This window comes from Gopherus flavomarginatus, chromosome 2, assembly GCF_025201925.1.
Source record: "Gopherus flavomarginatus isolate rGopFla2 chromosome 2, rGopFla2.mat.asm, whole genome shotgun sequence".
Classification (NCBI taxonomy): domain Eukaryota; kingdom Metazoa; phylum Chordata; order Testudines; family Testudinidae; genus Gopherus; species Gopherus flavomarginatus.
Window position 1 is genome coordinate 224,020,444 of NC_066618.1, and position 8,078 is coordinate 224,028,521.

An 8,078-nucleotide genomic window follows, 5' to 3' on the forward strand; every position below is an offset into this window, starting at 1 on the left:
GTTGACGGCCCTGCACTCCAGAGGATCAGGCCCAGATCACTTGACGTTTTGGGACTCCTGTTAATGCTACTCTTGTATACAATGACACTGTGTTTGCTTTGGGCTTTTATGTATAAAGCTACCATAATATATGCCCAGGCAAATCAAGGACAAGACTTTTGTTTAAAGGCAGGACTACTATCTAGCAGCCTTGGAGAGTATTCCCAACACCATGCTTAGCATCAGTAGGATCTGGGAGGGCAGTGAGACATAGGGTGCTACTACATTAAAAACATGCTTGAGATATGGGGAAAGGACCATGAGAAAGTAGACAGCGGAACATAGAGAAGGAGAAAGACAGGCTAGGGGAAGAGACAGAGAAAAGTAGGACATGCACATAGGTCAATGAAGCCCATGATTTTTTATTGGCCACTGGCCCAAAAGTCATCATGACAGCCCTGTTTAACACAGGTTGAATACAGGACTCGTGACCATCGCAGGAACTGTGGGACAGACACCACAATGGAATTGCTACCAAGAAGTGGAGAGTGGGAAATATAGAGCACTTCATTAGAACTTTGGTCAGCAGATTTTAAGGGAAGTAATATTGTTTTAATTAGGGCTGTCAAGCGAGTAAAAAAAATAATCGCAATTAATCGCATGATTAAAAAAAATTGAGTGATTAAACAATAATAGAATACCGTTTATTTAAATATTTTTGGATGTTTTCTACATTTTCAAATGTATAGATTTCAATTACAACACAATACAAAGTGTACAGCGCTCACTTTATTTTTGATTACAAATATTTGCACTTTGTAAAAAACAAAAGAAATAGTATTTTTCAATTCACCTAATACAAGTACTATAGAGCAATCTCTTTATCATGAAAGTTGAACTTACAAATGTAGAATTACGTACAAAAAAACCCTGCATTCAAAAATAAATCAATGTAAAACTTTAGAGCCTACAAATCCAATCAGTCCTACTTCTTGTTCAGCCAATCGCTCATAAAAACAAGTTTGTTTATATTTGCAGAAGATAATGCTGCCTGCTTCTTGTTTACAATGTAACCTGAAAGTGAGGACAGGCGTTTGCATGGCACTGTTGTAGCTTGCGTTGCAAGATATTTACATGCCAGATGCGGTAAAGATTCCTATGTCCCTTGATGTTTCAACTACCATTCCACAGGACATGCATCCATGCTGATGATGGGCTCTGTTTGATAATGATCCAAAGTAGTGCAGACTGATGCATGTTCATTTTCATCATCTGAGTCAGATGCCACCAGCAGAAAGTTGATTTTCTATTTTGGTGTTTCAGGTTTTGTAGTTTCTGCATCAGAATGTTGCTCTTTTAAGACTTCTGAAAGCTTTCGCCACACCTCGTCCCTCTCAGATTTTGGAAGGCACTTCAGATTCTTAAATATTCGGTGGAGTGCTGTAGCTATCTTTAGAAATTTCACATTGGTATCTTCTTTGCATTTTGTCAAATTTGCAGTGAAAGTGTTCTGAAAATGAATAGCATGTGCTAGATCATCATCCGAGACTGCTATAACTTGAAATATATGGCAGAATCAGGGCCGGCTCTAGGCTTTTTGCCGCCCCAAGCAAAAATATTGTTGGCTGCCCCCCACCTCAGCCCTGGGCTCTCACCCCCACCCCGACCAGTGCCCTCTCCCACCTGCACCCCTGCCACCCCAGCCCATGGCTCTCTCTCCCCCCCAACCGCACCCCCTGCCTCCCCAGCACTGATCTCTCCCCCCCATCCCACCCACACCCCCTGCCAGCCCAGCTCTAGGCTCCCCTCCACCAGTGCTGACTCTGCCTGCTCCCCCCTCGCCTCCAGCCAGTCTGGCGCTGGCAGGGTTGGGGTAAGCAGCGGGACTTCCAGGCCACACCTCAGCCCAGGGTCCCTCCAGCCGGGACTCCCGCTTCCAGGACCTGCGGGGACCCAGGAGGGCAGAGCCGGGGGACCACTCTGGCAAGGGGCTGAGGAGCCGGGGCAGAGTAGCCCCAGAGGGAGTGGAGCCCCGGAGAGGGGGACGTGGGCCTCGCAGAGCAGCGCTTTGCCCTCTATGGCCCACTGCTGTTGCTGCTTCTGGCCGCCCTGCTGCAGTACCTGGGCAGCTGGGGCGGCTTTGCCCAGCCCCGGCTGCAGTGCTGGGGGGCGGCCGCCCTGCAGCACCTGGAGGCAGGTCCATGTGCCCCGCAGGGCGGCCCCCAACCCGAGTGTCCCCCACTCGGAGCCTGCCCGGCCCAGCCACAAAGTGCAGGCACTGCACCTGCTCCCCTGCGGCGTGAACTGCAGCGGCCCCAGGGCAACCCCCACACAGGACACACTGCTGCTGCCAGGGCTGGCTCTAGGCTTTTGCCACCCGAAGCAAAACAAAAAACAAAAAAAAAAGATGGCCAGAATTCCGCTCCTGAAAACGCAGGTGCTTGGTTTGCTGGTGCCTAGACCCAGCCCTGGGCAGAATGTGGATAAAACAGAGCAGGAGACATACAATTCTCCCCCAAGGAGTTCAGTCACAAATTTAATTGACACATTCTTTTTTTAACGAGCATTATCAGCATGGACGCATGTCCTCTGGAATGCTGGCTAAGGCATGAAGAGGCATCTGAATCTTTAGCACGTCACATAAATATCTTGCTACGCCAACTACAACAGTGCCATGTGAATGCCTGTTCTCACTTTCAGGTGACACTGTAATTAAGAAATGGGCAGCATTATCTCCCGTAAATGTAAACAAACTTGTTTCTCTTAGCGATTGTCTGTACAAGAAGTAGGACTGAGTGGACTTGTAGGCTCTTAAGTTTTACATTATTTTGTTTTTGAGTGCAGTTATGTAACAAAAAAACCTACATTTGTAAATTGCACTTTCATGATAAAGAGATTGCACTACAGTACTTATATGAGGTGAATTGAAAAATGCTATTTCGTTGGTTTATCATTTTTACAATGCAAATATTTATAATAGAAAGTGAGCACTGTACACTTTGTATTCTGTGTTGTAATTGAAATTGATATATTTGAAAATGTAGAAGAACATCCAGAATATTTAATAAATTTCAGTTGATATTCTATTGTTTAACCGTACGATTAATCACGATTAATTTTTTAAGTCACGATTATTTTTTGAGTTAATCATATGAGTTAACTGCGATTAATTGACGGCCCTAGTTTTAATGTTAATCCATATTTGGAAAAAGTGTCATAAAATAGGCATGACTGCATTGCTTACCTATACTGAGACATGATTCTTCTCAAAACCATCTCTTGCTGAGTGCTTCTCAGTCACTTCCAGATCACACTGACATCATATTATGCTTGTCACTGAAGCCAGGTCGCAGAGTAGTGGAGGTCAGGAAAAAAGTGACATACTCACAGGTGATGCTTGAGACATGCGTATCATGTTACACTCAATGTTAAAGAGAGTTGCAAGGGAAAAAATAATGATACTATATCCAGGAGTACTGCTTCAGACAGGGATCGTGTAAAAGGGCTGATCCGACCTCTCACTGGAGACAAATTCCCATTGACTTCAGTGGGAGCAGGATCATGCCCTAAGTGACCAAAAATAGTATTAATCGGGTGGAACAATGGAAAGAGTTGAGAAAAACATGAGCAGTCCAGTTCCAACAATGGGATTAGATGGGGAGTATGAACCATTACTGAATTTAACCAAAGTGAGGTTTCTGTTTTGATTTACTGTTAGGTTTTATGATTCACATCCAGTGTTTGATGTCATAATTTTATTTATTAGTTGCAGGGAGGTAGCACCTAGGAGCCTCAGTTATGGACCAAGTTCTCATTATGATATGCAGTGCATAAGTCCATAACAAAAAGTCCCTGACACAAAGAATTTACAATCTAAATAATGTGAATTTTAAGGCCTATAGATCGGCATATATATGTATATATGCCATTGATTTCGGTGGGGATTATTGGTGCACTTGGGATACAGGATCAGGCCCTGATTTTTAAATCACCACAAGGAGTTTCTGAAATTAAGACTTTAAGGTTTATCTAGATTAGAAAAAGCGAATGAAGTTAGGTAAAACCTTTTACTTTGATTTAGCTGTTCGTATTGTAGGCTCAGCTTCCCCTGATCTGACCTCAACCACTTTCCTTAATCTAGAGAAACCCTATGGCGGTGGTTCTCAAACTTTTGTACTGATGACCCCTTTTACATAGCAAGCCTCTGAGTGTGACCCCCTTTATAAATTAAAAGCAGTTTTTATATTTAACATTATCATAAATGCTGTCGGCAAAGCGGAATTTGGGGGTGGAGTCTGAATGCTCAGGACTCTCAATGCAATAACCTTGCTGACCCCCTGAAGGGTCATGACCCCCAGTTGAGAACTCCTGCCCTATGGGTTTAATAAATTGGGGAAAACAAGTGGAATTCCATTTGTGCTGCTGAAGACTTTTTTCTGTCAAGGTTAATATGAACAAGTATCCTTGCAATGGAAACGGCTAGAATTTTCATTGAATGAAAGTTTGGATTCTTCACAAAGAAATGGAATCCATTTATTTCAGAAATTCTTAAAACCTCCTCCCTTCCTCACAATCACATGAACTTTAAGATTTTAGCATCCTTTTGAGCAGGGGCCAGAAAAATCCATAGATTCTGTAGACTGAGGGGTTTGTTGTTGGTTTTGTTTTGTTTTGTTTTGCTGTGTTCTGCAGTTCCTAGGTTTTCCTTGTTTTAGAAAATCTAAGTTTCTAGTCCTTCTGGTTGCAAAAATAGCTTTCATAGGGTAGATCAATGGACTGCGGTAGTGTTTGCTCTGTAGCCAGACTGAAACAATATAGCACCAACAGATGTGTGACCTCTCCCATTCATTGTAATAAAGCATTAACCGCAAAGCAGTGTTTTGACCATTTAAAGTGCCTCCTATGCACAAAACTGTTACAGGGATTCTAAAATAAAGCATTTACAATTTATAAATATTGCCCATTGGGAACTGTGAACATGAACTGCTATGTAGCAGTCCATTAAAGTACAGAGAATGAAGAGTGAATGAGTGACTCCTGGTGTCTTTCACTGATGTTCTAGTATCTAGAGATGGTAACTAGCACCCTAGTATGGCAAGATACTCGTGGTACTAGAGTTATGGTTCAGGACACATTTTCAGGCATTTTTAAACTTTCTGATGAAGGAAAGACTTTTGTCTGAAAGCGTTCATCCTTGTTCTGCCAAAAGAAGAATGTCTGGGAAACATTTGATCATGTTATTACATGCTGTTTGGCACTTTGAGTTAGCAGAGTGCAAGAAAAGGCATTTTAAGAAATTTCTCAGAAGCTTTATTTTGTCTTAGTCAATGGAAAATTGTTTCATTTTAACATTTTAAACTTGCCCTTTTCCTAAGACTCAGTGGAAAAGCTGTCCTCAGTAAAGAAAGCTTAGCTAAACTGAGAAAAGATTGGTTTAGTTATAAAGGAGCTATAACTAATTGTAAATAATGTTCTTTAAACTGTGTACATACTACCACCTCCTCAAGAGGGTTCTAATGGAAGACTATTGCCACATGTTTTTACAATCTGATGATCACTATAACTATGATGACAGGCAGTTCTAACTTTGTAAAGAGAGAGTCATTGCTTACATACAGCTCGTGATTGCTCACATATGTAATCATTCTGGTCTCAAGTGCATGGTGAAATTCATTGAATATTCAATTTAACAAACATAATTATATTTGGGGAGGTATACCTCCAATGCTACAAAACTCACAACAAAAAAGAAGCACTACTCCTAACTATGGTAAGTAACCTATCAGATAAAATAAGCCTCTATGCCAGATAGCTATTGTGATGCCAATTTTTAAAAAAGGCTCCTGAGATGATCCTGTCAATTACAGGCTGGTAAACCTAGCTTCAGTTCCATGCAAACAGGTTGAAATTATAGTAAAGAACAGAATTATCAGACACATATGAACACAGTATGTTAGGGAAGAGTCAACATAGCTTTGGTAAAGGGAAATCATGCCTCACTAATCTATCAGAATTCTTTGAAGGGGTCAACAAACATGTGGCCAGGGGTGATCCAGTAGATATAGCGTACTTGGACTTTCAGAAAGCTTTTGACAATGTCTCTCACCAAAGGCTCTTAGGCAAAGTAAGCAGTCATAGTATAAGAGGGAAGGTCCTCTCTTGGAACAGTAACTGGGTAAAAGACAGGAAACAAATAATAGGAATAAGTGGTCAGTTTTCAGAATGGACAGAGGTAAATAGTGGTGTCCCCAAGGGGTCTGTACTGGGACCAATCCTATTTAACATATTCACAAATGATCTGGAAAAAGAGGGTAAACAGTGAGGTTGAAAAGTGTGCAGATTATACAAAATTACTCAAAAAAATTAAATCCAGAACAGACCGCAAAGAGTTACAAAGGGATCTCACAAAACTGGGTGACTGGACAACAAAATGGCAGATGAAATTCAATGTTGATAAAGGCAAAATAATGTACACTGGAAAACATAATCCCAATCATAGATACAAAATGATGGAGTCTAAATTAGCTGTTACCACTCAAGAATGAGATCTTGGAACCATTGTGGATAGTTTTCTAAAAATATCTACTCAATGTTCAATGGCAGTCAAAAAAGCTATGAGAATGTTAGGAACCATTAGGAATAAGAGATAATAGATAATAAGAGAGAAAATATGCTACTATATAAATCCATGGTACTTCCACACCTGGAATACTGTGTGCAGTTCTGGTCGCCCCATCTCATAAAACATATACTGGAAATGATACAGAGAAGGGCAACAAAAATGAATAAAGGTACGGAACGGCTTCCATATGAGGAGAGATTAAAAAGACTGGGACTGTTCAACTTGGAAAAGATGACTATGGACAGATACAGTAGAGGTCTATAAAATCACTAATGTGTGGAGAAAGTGAATAGGGAAGTGTTATTTAACCCTATCTAACAGAAGTACCAGGGGTTACCTAATGAAATTAACAGCAGTTTTAAACAAACAGAAGGAAGTAACTTCTTCACAGGGCTGCCCAGAGTAGGGGGGCAAGTGGGGCAATTTGCCCCAGGCCCCGGGCTTCGCAGGGGCCCCCAAGAGAACGGCTGAAGCTCTTGCCCCAGCCCGACCCAACCCTGTGTCCACCCCTCTCCCGGAGCCTCAGTGCATCCAGGGCTGTCCCTGAACAGCTGCAGCCTGACTCCGGCGGGGCCTGATCTCCGCCCCACTCAGAACCGCGTGGCAAGGGGGCGGGGCCGTGAGGTCCGAGCTGAGTGGAGGAAGCTCACAGCCCCGCCCCCTTACCACGCGGCTCTGAGCGGGGCAGAGCTCAGGCCCTGCCGGAGCCACGCTGCTCTGCTGTTCGGGGACGGCACTGGATATGACGGGCTGAGGCTCCAGGTGAGGGGGAGCCGGGGGTAAAAAGCTGGGGCTAGGGGGGGGTTGCTAAGGGGCAGGGGACAGGAAGGGGGCAGAGGTTGGAGGGGCGGTCAGGGGACAGGGAATGGGAGGGTTGGATTGTGGGCGTTCTCGGGATCGGTCAGGACTCAGGGGGGGAGTGGTTAGGGGTTGCAGCAGTCAGGGGACAGGGAGGAGGGGTGGGGCCCCACGATGGTGGTTGGGGGTGGGGTCTCTGGGGGATGGTGAGGGGACAAGGAGCAGGATGGGTCGGGGATTCTGAGGGGGGCCAGTCGGGGGCAGGAAGTGGGTGGGGGTCGGATAGGGGGCAGGGCCAGGCTGTTTGGGAGGCATAGCCTTCCCTACACTAAAGCTCATTCAGCAGTTTGAGGCTTGCAGAAGAGCCAAGCTGTTAGCTTTTCCATTAGGGCTACCATCCCTATCACTTCTCAAATGCCAAATTATAGCCTACATTTAATTTCAGTGCCACAGGGAGATCCATGTCAGGGGAAGGTAGCTTAATTTAAAATTAGCCACTGGAGGAGGGATCACATGAGAAAAGCAATATCCTTCCCAACTCTACGAAGGGAGACCCCCCTCACCTACATTCCCTGAGGCTCCAGAGGAGTTAATTCAGTGGTTCTCAAACTTTCATCCTGGTGACCCCTTTCACATAGCAAACGTCTGAGTGCGACCCCTCCCCTTATATATTGAAAAC